Here is a 14,370-nt window from a genome sequence, read left to right as displayed (position 1 = left end):
CTGGTACCTTTGATAACTAGTAAGGTATATTGTTTCGGCGAAGTTCGATGTTTATACATTGTCATTGTATTATTGTGCTTTTATGAACTTTTTTTGTATTCTTGTCTTCCACTTTTGCTCATGTGTCATATGCCTTTTTACACAGTTGTTTTTTTATATAATGATTAGGATTCTTTCACAATGTTGATTGCTGTACCGCTTGTTTCTGGCATTCGTGCCTATTATGTGTGTTTGATTTACTCACACATTCTTGTCAATATAATGTAATTTTATGCGACTGCTATTATGTGAGAGGTTTAACTTGTTATATTACCATATTTAATCTACATAAGGAAATGTCTTTACCAATTTAGTAATATGATAGTTGTGCTCCATTAGTTTGATGTGTTTTGGCTTTTTAAATTGCCATTTGATAAAGGACTTTTATTTTTGAATTTTTCTTTCGGTTTTGTTGTTATTTTACTTTTTTGCGCTAAAATGATACTGTTACCTTTGTAATTAAGGATGTATTCCTCTGACGTTTCAGTCTCGTTGAAATCTCGTTCTGGAATTATTTCTTAAACATGTGATATAAGTGGAAAATATCAATGAATTTAAAAAATGTTATAATCAAAATTAGCTCTGTAAAAGAATTTCGGTATTTCCAATGAGTAGTTTTGGAGTAATCAATTTTTCAAATTTTTTACTAATCAAGTCAGTCTTTTTAGCCAATATTTTGAGAAAATGGTTGAGGAGTACAAAAAAGGATTTTTTTCAGAAACATGTACATCCTATTTCCTTTTTTTGTTTTTAAATTTCTAAGATATGAATTTTTCCAATTATTTATAACAAAGAAGTTGAAAAAATCTGGAAATTGTACTACAAATGGCGAAAAATCACAGATTGACAAAATTGACAACATGGTAAATTTGACACAAAAAAGCATCAAAATCTGATAAAACTTTCTTATAATAACACCTACCTATAGTTTTTATTTAGTTCAAATTTAGTATTAAGATTGGTCCCCTTCATCTTTATTGAAAGTATGACAAAAAAAATTAATTGTGGAATTGTGATTGTTATCATGATAATAGCTCAAAAATAGGTACAAATTGATGAAAAATGGGGAAAACCATCAAAATTGGGTACTTTCAAAGGGCTGTAGTAAAAAAAGAAGTGCATCACCATATGATTTTCTCTTCACCAATTATGTAACAGTGATATAAACCCAAAAATCAGGTTTAGAAAAAAAAGTTTAATTCTAGAAATTTTTGGCTCCTCAGAGGTGAATATCCTTAAACCAAAATATTTTTTGATACAAAACAAAATCCATTGTGAGATTATACTTGACAATCGGATGAAATGTTGTAAGTGTGTTTTAATCTAATGGTTAATAATTAAGCAAATGCAGTTTAAGTATCATGTTCTTAATATTATACCCATTTTTTATTTTAATTCTTATTATGAAATGTAACTACAATGACATTTTTTGTAGGAGAAACAATATATTCTTTCGTATAACATGCACACGTTATACCTCTTGGATGCAAAATTATAATGCAAATTGTTGTGATGTTGCATATTTCATATTTTATATTAATACAACTTTGATAATACCGTTGTATCGTTTATTCATTTGTCCCTAATCTATTTTAAAATCTCCCCCTTTGACACCAAAAATCTAAGGTGAGAATAACTTTACAGTACGAATATGTTTAATGTTCTCTACAAACGATCTTCGTTTTGTTCCAATAAATGAAAACATGGCTGCCACATGAGAAAAAAAGACCAATTGCAGTTTGTAGAATGAAACAGGAAACAACAAAATTAAACTCAACGAAACAAAAAAAAAAGAAATAAAACATTAACCAAATATATATTATAATAACTGCATACATATAAGAGGCAGAGACTATTAATTTCTAGTTTGACTTTTGACTTGGCCGGATTCCGAAACGACAATTGTCTGCAATTAAGACGAGCATGCCACCACGAAACCACTCTTTTAAATAAAAAATCATCATCTTCCAAAAAGCTGCAGAAGATACCAAAGGGATATTAAAACTCACAAGTCACAACGACATGGAAACTATCGGATAAAAGACGATGGATAGGTAATAAAAAACGTCTACTAAACACAAATGAAGAAATCATTTCGCAGCAACACGAACTTGATGAGAACCAATGCATAAAGTTTAATGATAAGTCTGAAGCGGTGATGTCACATTCAAAGGAAAAGAGTCTGAATTAAAATATAAACATTATGTGAAACAAGAGTTTCTTAGCTATCAATCTTAATTATATTGCGTTAACTTCTTGTACTTTTAATCAACAAATGCCATAGAACGATGTTGTGTTAAAATTTACTAACAATATATTACAAAATCATGGAAAGCGTGTCGGTCTTCGCCAAGGAAGGGTATTTTAACTTCGCATAAACATACTTACAACCTTTAATATTTACTAACTTAAAGTCATATGAAACGAGTGACTGGTGAAAAAGAATGTTTATCCAATTATTCAACCTATGCATGTATATATCATAAACTTGGTCCTCTGTGCACGATTTTATCATTTTTACGCAAATATATCGTATAATCGTCATTTTTTTTTCTCTCTGTCTGTTATGATTTAACAAATATGGCTGCTCATTAAATGCCGTGTTTTGAAACCGAAGTTTACCGATTGTAACAACCAACAAAAAGCATGGGTATTGAGCACGTGTTTAACATGTACAATCAGATAATTGTTTATTTTAATGACAGATCCATGCTTATTGCGATCACCGAATTTTTACGAGGAGGGTCACACTTAGGTTACTATGCATAATGAAAATATGTCGGCGAATTGCTTTCTGGTAGCAATCAATTAAAAACAAGTAAACTTCTTCTAAATGTGGACAAATAAAATAATTTGAGAAAAATGTATGTGTACATAAGTTGTATAATGAACGCTATCCATTTAGTTATAAAAACATATGCAGATATTTTTTTATTTTTTTTAGGTTTCATATGACTTTAAGTTAACAATTCAATATGTCATCATCAGCAACATGGCAAACTTGCCAGTATCAATGTAAAGATTTGTGTTTTCTACATTTGTTATAGTTATATAAGCGAAAAATCTTATTTATAATAGTTTTCACTTTTTAACTATATTCATCATACTGCTATTGCAATTACACTGTCATGATCAGCATTGCATTCAATGAATACCAAGTATTTTTTTTATTTTTTCCTAAAATGGTTATGAAAAGTAAAACGATATCTGTATTACACTAAGTATCTGCAATAAGGGAAATCAAATATGGCTTTATTGATTTTGCTATCGTCTATAAGGTCGTCATATCAAGGAGCGTATAGTACAGTGATTTTGTTATAGTTTGGATTAGTTTGACATGGTTAATTTATGTTACTTTCCTAAACCATTGCCTCAGTTCTATTCACACGAGCAGATGAAAAGCATATAAGATGTTTGAATCTTTATTGGAGGTCAAACGATCTACATTGGAATTGTTGTTTCACGAAATTAATGCAGAATAAGCAAGCTATCGGAATCGGTTAAGCGATTGACATGGTTCGGCTAAGAGTCTAGAAATTCGTCATGGTTTTGGTCAAGTTGTCATGGTTTAGATAGAAATAAATATATATGTGTTTCACTTTAACTTAAACTGAAAATTTGTTTGATAGCGCCTGTTATTGAACGAAGTTACACTATATATTAACTGCCTAAGAAGAAAGAAAAATACATGTTTAACCAAATTTAGTGGGTGTAATTGTCAAAGCGTATATTAAACATGTCATGTTACTTTTCGTAAGTTTTCTACAATGTAATTTTAAAAGTCACTGCTCTTTTAAACTAGCTTTCGATTTTATTATACAAATCAATACAAAGCGTTGCTTCTGTTTAACATAGAATCTTTTCTCCGTATGTCCGTGCTTGACTCTGTCAAGGATATCGTGAGTGGCATCGCTAGTCAAATAGCTAAAGACTTCTACTTAAAAGTAAAAAAGTATTTTTTGATTTTTTACATTTTTTCCTAGAAAACTATACACTTGTTTTTCTCAATTTTAAATTTTGAACCAGTTTATGACGAATAAAAGGAGATGTGGGTTATAGGTCCATGATACAGTAACTAAGCTACAAAACTAACCAAAAGATATTAAAAGGACATCATAAGTCTTCAACCATTAATGAAACCTGAATCGTTACGCGTGACATGGACAACAGTTTTAAAACTTATTGTTTTTAAAACTATATGTGAAATTACAATAAACAAGAATGTGTCCATAGTACACGGATGCCCCACTCGCACTATCATCTTCCATGTTCAGTGGACCAAGAAATTGGGGTCACAACTTTAATTTGGCATTCAAATTAGAAAGATCATATCATAGGAAACATGTGTACTAAGTTTCAAGTTGATTGGACTTCAACTTCATCAAAAACTACCGTGACCAAAAACTACAACCTGACGCGGGACGAATGGACGAACGCATGTGGGGCATAAGTGGGGCATAAAAACACTTTCAAAGTTCGAATTTAAAATATGAAAGATCACAATTTCAATTTGGATTTAAGCCGACATAACGTTCAAGTTTATCAATTTGTTATTACGAATCAATAAAAATCTTTGTAATCAGTGTATGTAATGTGCGAATCCTGAAATGCCATTTTCACTGTATCCGGGATGAATTTCTTATGTAGAATGATTAATAAACAGACGACAAATTCACGTTTTTTGAATAAAATTAAGAAATAATATACCATATGTACTGTTCGTATAAATTCATGATAAATGTATTTGATGCGGACCATACAGCCATCAAGGTGTAAAAGTGATACACATATATCTTGGACAGCTAAAGTAGCAACCATTTGATTTTCTGATGGAGGGCTTCGGATTTTTTTTACATTGAGCCAAAGTAACTTGTAATTTTTTTCCATGCAAAATAACTTGTATTTTTTACCAGGGCCAATTAAAAACAAATAATTTTTGTTCACGTAGTGATCCGAACCTGCTAGGAGGGTTTGTGTCCTCCTCCGCCCCTTGGAAACTTTTGAAAATTAGACTATACTCATTTTCCTCAATAAAACATTAATATAGTTATTTTTCCAAAAAGAAATCTGTTGTTATATAAACTTATGTGCCATTTCAAGTAACTCAATCCCCCCCCCCCCCCCCCCCCCAAATCAAATGATTGCTATCGGAAAAGAAGTTTACGATTCGGTCTAAATATACAGAACATATTTAAGACTTGCTTGCTTGGTTTGTATACATGTTTCCTAGGCATTGTAATTGAGATAAGAGCACACATTTATACTAAAAAAGCAAACAAGCCATCCAAACCGTTTAACTACAAGCATTATGAAAATAGCTCTAATGGAAGCATCTATGAAGATCAAAGACAAGTCACATAAAGATCTTCATTTCACGAGTGATAAGTGGTAACGTTTTCGTCTCGCACAAACAATTGCTTTACATTTGACGTTTGGATGGCTGCATAATTAATTATTGTAATGTCATTTTATATACATCTTATACAGTAAAGAAAGTTCGAGTAACAATCGAGTCACCTTGATATATGTTTGAATTTCCCATAACTATGTTCTCGATGTTTTACTTACGAACGGTACAGAACTATGACGGAAAAAAAACAGAAAATTAAGTACAGAAAAAATATCGATGAACAGTACACAATGTCCGAAATCAACCATAAGTTGGTTATACTCGTGTATATTCAAGTGATCATCTACGACCAGCTTGCTTTTTAAATATCATCAGTATTAAAGTCATTTTTCATTTTTTTAAGACTATTTTCAGTTATTGCATATCGAATTATCATATAAAATAATAACGAAAATTCATCGCACCTGCAAAAATTCCACATCAGAAATGATTGCACTTTCAGCGATAATTCATCGCAAATATATAGTTAAAATGAAAAGCATCCAGTCAACGATATTATAGATTCAGCTGCTTTAATTACACTTTTTTGGACTTTAATCTTGTGATTATACATTAGATAGTTTATTTTTATTTAATTGTGTTAAAACATACATTTAAATCAATTATTTCGGACTTTCAAAAAGTAAACAAACGCAGTTTTCCCCGTCATCCTTTATTCTAATAGACACACTCGCATATAACAGTGAAAATGAACAAACTGGATTCGCACTTTACATACAATGGCAGTAATATTGTATAAATGCATCATGTATAGTATTACTTAATTCTTTCAAATATTTTACTTTTTATGTAATGATTTAGTATTGTGTGTCCTAGAATTGAAAATATGTCTAAATTGTACAGCTCACAATATTGGCAGCAGAATTCCATCCTGAAATTTAAAAGAAAGCTATCTTGGAATCATGATTTTTTTCATAATTTGTTATTGGTTTGAAACTAGGTCCCACTAAATCAACTTGATTTTATTGTTTAGACCCGATCTGGTAAATCTTACATGTCTGCCATGGTTAAGGCGAAGAAGAGGTTGGGGAGCCCACAAACATGTTTAACTCCGCAATATTTTGTATATACTGTCTCAAGTTAAGTGTCTGTAATGCCGTGAATATCGTTTGTAACTGTATATCATATTTTGCTATTCGTTTTGAACAGAAATTAGGCTGGTGATTTTCTTATTGGAATTCCTATACATTGAATGTTGTCGCAGCCTTTTATAGCTTGCTAAGAAGTATGGTTTAGCTCATTGTTGAATTTTGAAGGCCTCTTGATGACATATAGTTGCTAACATCTACGTCCTTTGATCTCAGGTGGATAGTTGTCTCAGTGCAATCATATTGCATCTACTTTTCACATATTACTACATTGTATGTACGTTTTAATGCCCTTTTGTGTTTCAAATGAAACAATTGTTGTTAATTTTGATAGTAACTCTTCATTATACACGACAAGAATTACATAACTGAACTATGTTGAACATGAACTAAACCATGACACGAATGAACCAAACCATGACACAGATATTTCAGTAATTTTGAATTGAGTGCAAAAGAAGGTATTTTTCAGAATATTTGACGGCAGTATTATACCACGAAGAAATATGTGATGTAACATCAGAAAGATAATAACTTTTTTGATGCACGTTAAACCAATTAGCAACTTTTAAATTTTGACATACGCAAGTTTTGTTCTGTGTTAAATCATTAACTATATGCTATAACTTGTGATGTACTAACATATTTACTTTATACAAAGGTACTTACCACCTTGAATTATTGATAAGAAGTTTTTTTTACAAAATATCCGAATGTTTACATTTTTGCATTGATTGTCATCAAAAACACTTATCACCCTCATGTCAAACTTATCCAAACTATGACAAAATCACTGTACTAAATGCTTCTCGATATGACGACCTTACTACCCGTGATAAGGATATCTTACTGGTCATGATCATATAAAGATAACATTGTTTTATTGTCCCTTTGTTTCAATATACCTGCAGAAAAATTCTTAAAAATCATTTTTGAATCATATTATTTGTCTAGCTACATGTTAATATATGATCATGATGATATACACGAACTCTGACAATTAATTTCATAGTTTTTTTATTTATTATTTGAAAAATTACTCATTAGGTCTTTAGGATTTTTAGGTCGTAAATATTTGATGGAATAAGTATTTATAGTCTAACAGCATTCAAACCAAACAAAAGCAACATACATGTGATTTAAATGTCTCTTTCATTGTACCATATGTGACTTTAAATATCCAAATATAATGATACCTATAAAAATGCTGAATTTTTACTTTTTAGATTTTATTATTATACCGAACAATAAGCTATAAAGGGCCCCAAAATTACTAGTGTAAAACCATTCAAAGATGAATTTATTTATCAAGAAATACCTACAGAATAAACATTGTCTGCCTTTTTAAGTGCACACTTGCTGACCAAAAATGTAAAAACAAAAAATGGTGAAAATAAGAAAATAGCATATGAAGGTATCAATATACATGAAAATTCTATATCCAGTTTGATCTTATTTGCCTACAATGTACTGTTTATAATATATCAAACATTTTTTTAATTGGACAATGGAGAATACTTTGTAATTTCATGAGACATTCTAAGAATCACATGACATCTTATTTTACTGAAATTCATTTTTTTCTACTGGTCAGTTAATGTCATTTTATTATTTAAATGTGTAAAGTCACATGGTTCATTGGAACTGACATTTAAAGCACTTTTATGTTGTATTTTTTTTTTATTGGAATGTTGTTAAATTATGTGTTTATTGGTTGATTGTTGGTTGATTAACATCCAATGGTAGATTTTTTATACCTACTGAATTATTTTTTACATAAAAATAAAATTAACATAGAGACCTAGTACTAGTGGATGACTGTTTTTATTTGTAAATTCGTACATATCATAAATATTAACATACATTAAGGAAAAAGATAATGATTTGAGAAATGAACTTTATAGTCAATATATAGTATATAAAATAAAGTAATGGCAGCAGTTCTTTTGCGCCAATTACTGTTTTTCAGGGGTATCATTTGCGCCAAATTTTGTTTTCAAAATGTATCAATTGCGCCAACATTCGGAACTCATTTGCGCCAATTTACCTGTACACATATCTATAATCATAAATATTAATGATTAATATTTATTCTTATTTTTTGTCTTAAAAGAGGGGGGCAATAGGGTTAACATGATAACAACACCTCAATTTTGGCAAAAACAGTTAACAAATAATGCAAAAATGCCCATAACAGTTAACAACCTGGGTTGAAAACAGCTAACAGTTTAAATTGATCTCAGATAACAGATAAACATAACTCACTGTGATTATTTTAAATCATTCGATGTCTTATGATCAATGCAAAACGTTACCTGTCTTCGTGTTGCTTCCTTGTCCTGCTTTATTTCAACTTCAAGTATTGAGGTTAATAACTTATTTGATAGTAATCATTTTATTTTTAGATTCAATTAATCTTTATAAATTGTCCCCTTACTTTAAAATACATGCCTCAAATGACAAAAAATGAGTTGATTACTTCCTTGGCGATAGAACACGGCGGTAGCATTGACGATAGGTAAATATAAAATATTCGTCATAATAATTTTGTCGTGATTGAGTTTAAACTATTCAACATTGCGATGTGTTTGTATGCAAAAAAGGTAGGATATAATTCACCTGAATATATTTCAAAGATAAGAAGTTTAATACTGTTTAAAAATGTTAACATTACGACAGAAGCACATGAAAGTGTGTACTTTCCGATTGATATAGAAATATGTAGGACTTTCTAAACACGTGAATATATTCAAAATATACATCAACATAGCAATACTCTGTAAATTTAAATGAAAAACACATTTTAATTCTTATACACAGGCAAATTTAATTCACATCAATGTCACGTAAATTAAAATTCATGTGAATCTCACGTGAAATTCACACGAATTTCAACTCAAACCAGCTTATACGTGAAACTCACGTGAAATCAGTTTATGTGAGTTTCATGTGAATCTCATGTGAAACTAATGTGAATTTCACGTGAAATTCACATGAATTTTGTTCACGTGAATTTCACATAAATTTTTTAAATAAAGTATTTCAAACAACATCTAAATTTTCAAATTTAAATAAAATCATGACAAATACCAATTTCTTTTTTTGAAAAGTTCACGTGAAATTTATGTGATATATTTTACGTGAGAATCATTTGAATTTCGATTCACGTGAAAATCACATGAAAATTCACACGTGAGTTTTACGTATAAGCTCGTTTGAGGTGAATCTCACGTTTTCAAATTTTGCCTGACAGTGTGTAATCTTATACAAAATGAAGGAATCAGAAAGTATTTGTGATAACCAAATTTCTGTCAAAAAAGCTGTACATGGTGACTAAAGTCGTTACTCTTGTTCGGATACACCTAATAATTTCGATCATTAAACCTGTGTCTCAATCTGATTGTTGCTCCTTGTTGTTGTTTTCCACTACCTGTACTGCTATAGTTTTACCCGAGAACACCAAGTTTTGTTAAAATTGTAATTGAATTACAAAATATATATTACCATGAGTATAATACCCTTTACATCTGCAAAAATCGGGGTCGCCATAATGATTGCTTTTATTTTCGTAGTTCAGCTCATCCCAAAGGATTGACAAACCAACGTCGCATAAATAAAATTATGTGCAAGTAAATAAAAAAACTATACAGCATAACCAATCAGTTACCACCGAGGAAAAGAGATGTTAAAATTCATTCGGGCCGAGGAAGTGTCATCAATGACTTATGCTATGTATAATTTGGCCTCACTAAAATTTACTATCAATTTTAAATCGTCTTAGATATATTGTCAATTACATACCACGCAAGATTTTTATTTATATGACACCCTCCATTGTATTTTAGCTACAACCAACATTTACATGTGTGTGGTATTTAAATATGAGCATAACTATTAAATTCTTCAACATTAAATGTGAAATTTAATACTTATTCAATATTGTAGAGTGAAAAGTATAGTTAGATAAAGTATGTGTTGATAAACAAATATATTTCTTTTAACAAATGAAGGTGTGTTACCCCCTGGCCATAAAAAAAATTAACTTGTAACTGCCACGATTTTGTTATTTAAACTGGCTTTTGCATAGAAAACAATACCTACCCTAAGAAGTTATACACAAATCAGATGTAAGCAGGGTTTTTTTTATAAAACTTTTAGTGAATTCATACTTCAGGCTAGTATCTTCATTCTTACAAATTTTGCAAATATGGCTTTGTTTAATCACTTCTAGCACATATATAAGCTTAATTATGTTAGATAAATGGTTAGAGATGATACTGTTGTGACAATATTTCTACAATGACCATTTGAGGCTGAAAATGGGAACTTTCATTGACAAATAGGCATACAGTAAGATGTGGACTGGAGACAGAGGCAGATTGGACACTTTATATACTTTTGAATGGTAGATGATTGACTGCTAACCATTACTTTTTTTTTAGTATTCTGAAATGAAACCAATTATTTTCAGAATTGTTCCAAACAGGTTCTAGACATTTCATGTCAGAAAACATGCACATAGGGTTGGCTGGCAATCGTTAAAGTCTTGTTTTCAAATTCTTGAGAACAAAAGGGTTGAGGGTATAAAATGTATTGTAAAGGAACGCTTAGATTGTATGCAATGATTTCTTTAATGCTAGAATTCTGAAAAAAAAGTATTGTTATGAAAAAAGTGTTTTATAGAGGTTTTTTTGTATAACTGTTAGTTTAGGTTGCACTTTGTAAATACATTTCTGTCGTTTCTCAAATCACACCCCTTTTGAGAAGATATGTAATATTCATATATAATTAATTTTGTTGACAAATTGGTTGATAGTTATAATCTTGATGTTTCATTTCTTAGAGACATAACATGGGAATGTTATCAGTTAAAATACGTATGCATATTGATCATATTGATATCCGTGGAAATCCTAATTTCAATGAAGGGGTAGCTATTTTAGTGTAAATTTAAAGTCTTAGATATTCGGGGTTTATTAAAGTTGAAGATATGCCGCACAGCCCTATATTTTGACCTTTGAAAAAAATAGTAGTGCATATCCACTTTCCATTCTAGGATATAATTTTGATCAAACCTTCATAATTACAGCGAAACAGATTTAGCCGTAAAAGGAGTTCCTGTGGAAAATTTCATTCTCAATATGTATAGAAATGCAATCTATACATATCAATTTTGGATAAAATTTTAAGAACTTTGAAAACTAATTGCACGGTTGCCCACGTGTACAGCCTATTATTTGGTTTAACCTTTAAACTGGTGGTCTTTGCACAAATTGAACTATTTTGTCATCTTAAAAATCTTAGAGAGACTTCAACGGCGATTATGAGAATTAACAAAATAAACTCCCCCGGGTTAATGTACAATGGTACTATTTTTCTTACTTCATCACTATTAAAAAATAATTATACAATGTTTTCGTCAACACATTATTGAAACGCTAAAAAGTTGTTACACCAGCAAAGTTAAAATGTAAAGAGATATTTTGTTATACGCAGTTAGATTTAAACATGCATACTTTGATTTGGTACGGACAATTAAATTACACTATTAGACAGATTGAATTTTACAAAGAAATTATACATGTCGTTTTGCTTTTCAATGTTGAAATAGTTTTTATGATGATTACGAATATTACTACAAGGCGGAGGCGCTTCGTTCTAAAGATGTGCGCACGTTCAACGCGTTTACATCCCAATAAAATTACTAAAAGACGCATTTAAAACTTATGATAACATATTTTGCAAGGATCAGGAAAACACGATTTCTATTAAGTGTTTCTTTAATTTACTTGTGCAATTTATTGTGAATGCTCGTGTCATCACAAATGTTACATTTCTTTCTGATAGGATTGTTATTTAACAATGCCGGGAGATTGCTTTAAGCAAATCAAAATAAATTATTAAAATGAAACATACTTGTTATGTATGTTCCTACGTAGGTACATGTCTGTTGAATGTGTTTGCCATTCTTTTTGTGTTTTGAGCGTATGGTTTTGCAGTTTGATATAGGTCTTTTCGTTTTGAGTTATCAATGGAGTTCAGTATTTTTTTTTTCTTTTTTATACCTTATCTTCTCGTTTTATAAGGGTTTATTGCAACAAATGAGTTTCACGCAGCTGAAATTATTCGCAACGTTTATACTTTTCGAATGACCTCATACAGAGCAAAACAATCTTGGTAGCCTGAACGCTTTCATTTCATTGGTAATCTTTCGGAAAACAAACACTGGTTTTCTGTTCAATCGACACTATCTTTTACGTTCGGCTAATTCAATAAAAATGAATACCTTATAAAACAGAGGCGACAGGTACAAAGATCTACAAAAGAAAGAATCAAAACTCATATGTTAACGAAACATCAAAAGAATCTTTTCAAAACACCAAGATTCGGAACAAACACAAAAGCAACAGTTTACAAACCACAAAATAACTAAACACAACGATTAACAAACTAGAAACCTTGGTGACTGAAAGAGCCCCGGAAGGATTAGTTTAATCTGCTCTACCTGTGGCACCCGTCATAAAAATATAAAGCATATGAAACATATTAATTTTTTTAACAGCATATAAATAGAATTAATATAATAGATTTTGACTTGAATCAGGGTAACAAAAACTCTGTTGAAAGCTACAATCACATCATCCTTGAAAAAAATGGTGTAGACCAAAACAAATCAAAATTTCTGTTCAGATCAAAATGACAGTTTCAGTTTCAATATTGGTATACTAGTGCGAAAGTTTTGTATCTTGTCCATGAATTAGTTCAAAATGGCAAAACCGGAGTGACATCGTTTGATGTTGTTAATATTTTGTTGAATCCCTTTGTCAACTAATTAAGATATATTGTAGTTCCAGAGATATGAAAAATTTATGATTTATTTTAGCACATCATTTTTATTTCCATTCGGAAACGCAGGTGGGTGTCAAATAACAGATATAAAACGCGAACTTGGGAGATATAAATATTCATCAGATGTGGAAGGGAGACTCCAAACATATAATAGATATAGGAAGATGTGGTGTGAATGCCAATGAGACAACTCTCCATCCAAATAACAATTTAAAAAGTAAACCATTATAGGTTAAAGTACGGCCTTTAAAGCTGGTTATATGCACTTCTAGCTGGATAATATTGAAATCTAGCTATGTCTTTTCAAATCGAGATTTTACTTTAGCTGTATATACCTGTACCTTTGTAAGTTCTAATCTGGCTATGTACATTTTGTATTTCTAAAATCTTGCTCTGTTATTGTTTAGTTTGCACTCTTGTTGATTGTGTAATATTTGTTCCCTACATTAAACTTTAATTTGACGAGGATTGTGCTACATAGTACTTGTTGCCAATCGTCACAATTCCGTGTATCTGTTTCAGATTTTTCATTATATGACTTTTTCCCAATATTCGGTGTATATTTTCCCGTAAGAGAGTGTTGAGTTGCGAATACCTTGTCTTTAAATTAGTGTCTAACAAATGTTCTGTTGTAAAAACTTAATTCCAGTGCTATGCTGACAACTGGGTGCCTATAATTATGTCATTTGTCCAAATAATGTACTTGTTTATGTCCTTATTCACGCCGCTGTTTTCCGGAAGGCTGATTTGTTCAATGTTTTCGGAAAGCATTAGTTGCATTTTTTTCGACGTAGTCGATATAGTTTCGGTTTGTGCCCTTTGAACATAAGGACGCTTAACTATGGCAACAGAATACTTATGCTCGAAAACCCTTTCTGTGATTGAACAAAATGCTGTCATGGTGGGTGATTTGGTTGTGTTTGAAAAAACGTCTCGTTAATTAAATCGGGATGGAAAGCAAGTGAAAAACTATAAATATTTGAA

This window comes from Mytilus trossulus, chromosome 9, assembly GCF_036588685.1.
Source record: "Mytilus trossulus isolate FHL-02 chromosome 9, PNRI_Mtr1.1.1.hap1, whole genome shotgun sequence".
Taxonomy (NCBI): Eukaryota; Metazoa; Mollusca; class Bivalvia; order Mytilida; family Mytilidae; genus Mytilus; species Mytilus trossulus.
The sequence above is the reverse complement of the archived record's forward strand: the minus strand, read 5'-3'. Positions refer to the sequence as shown.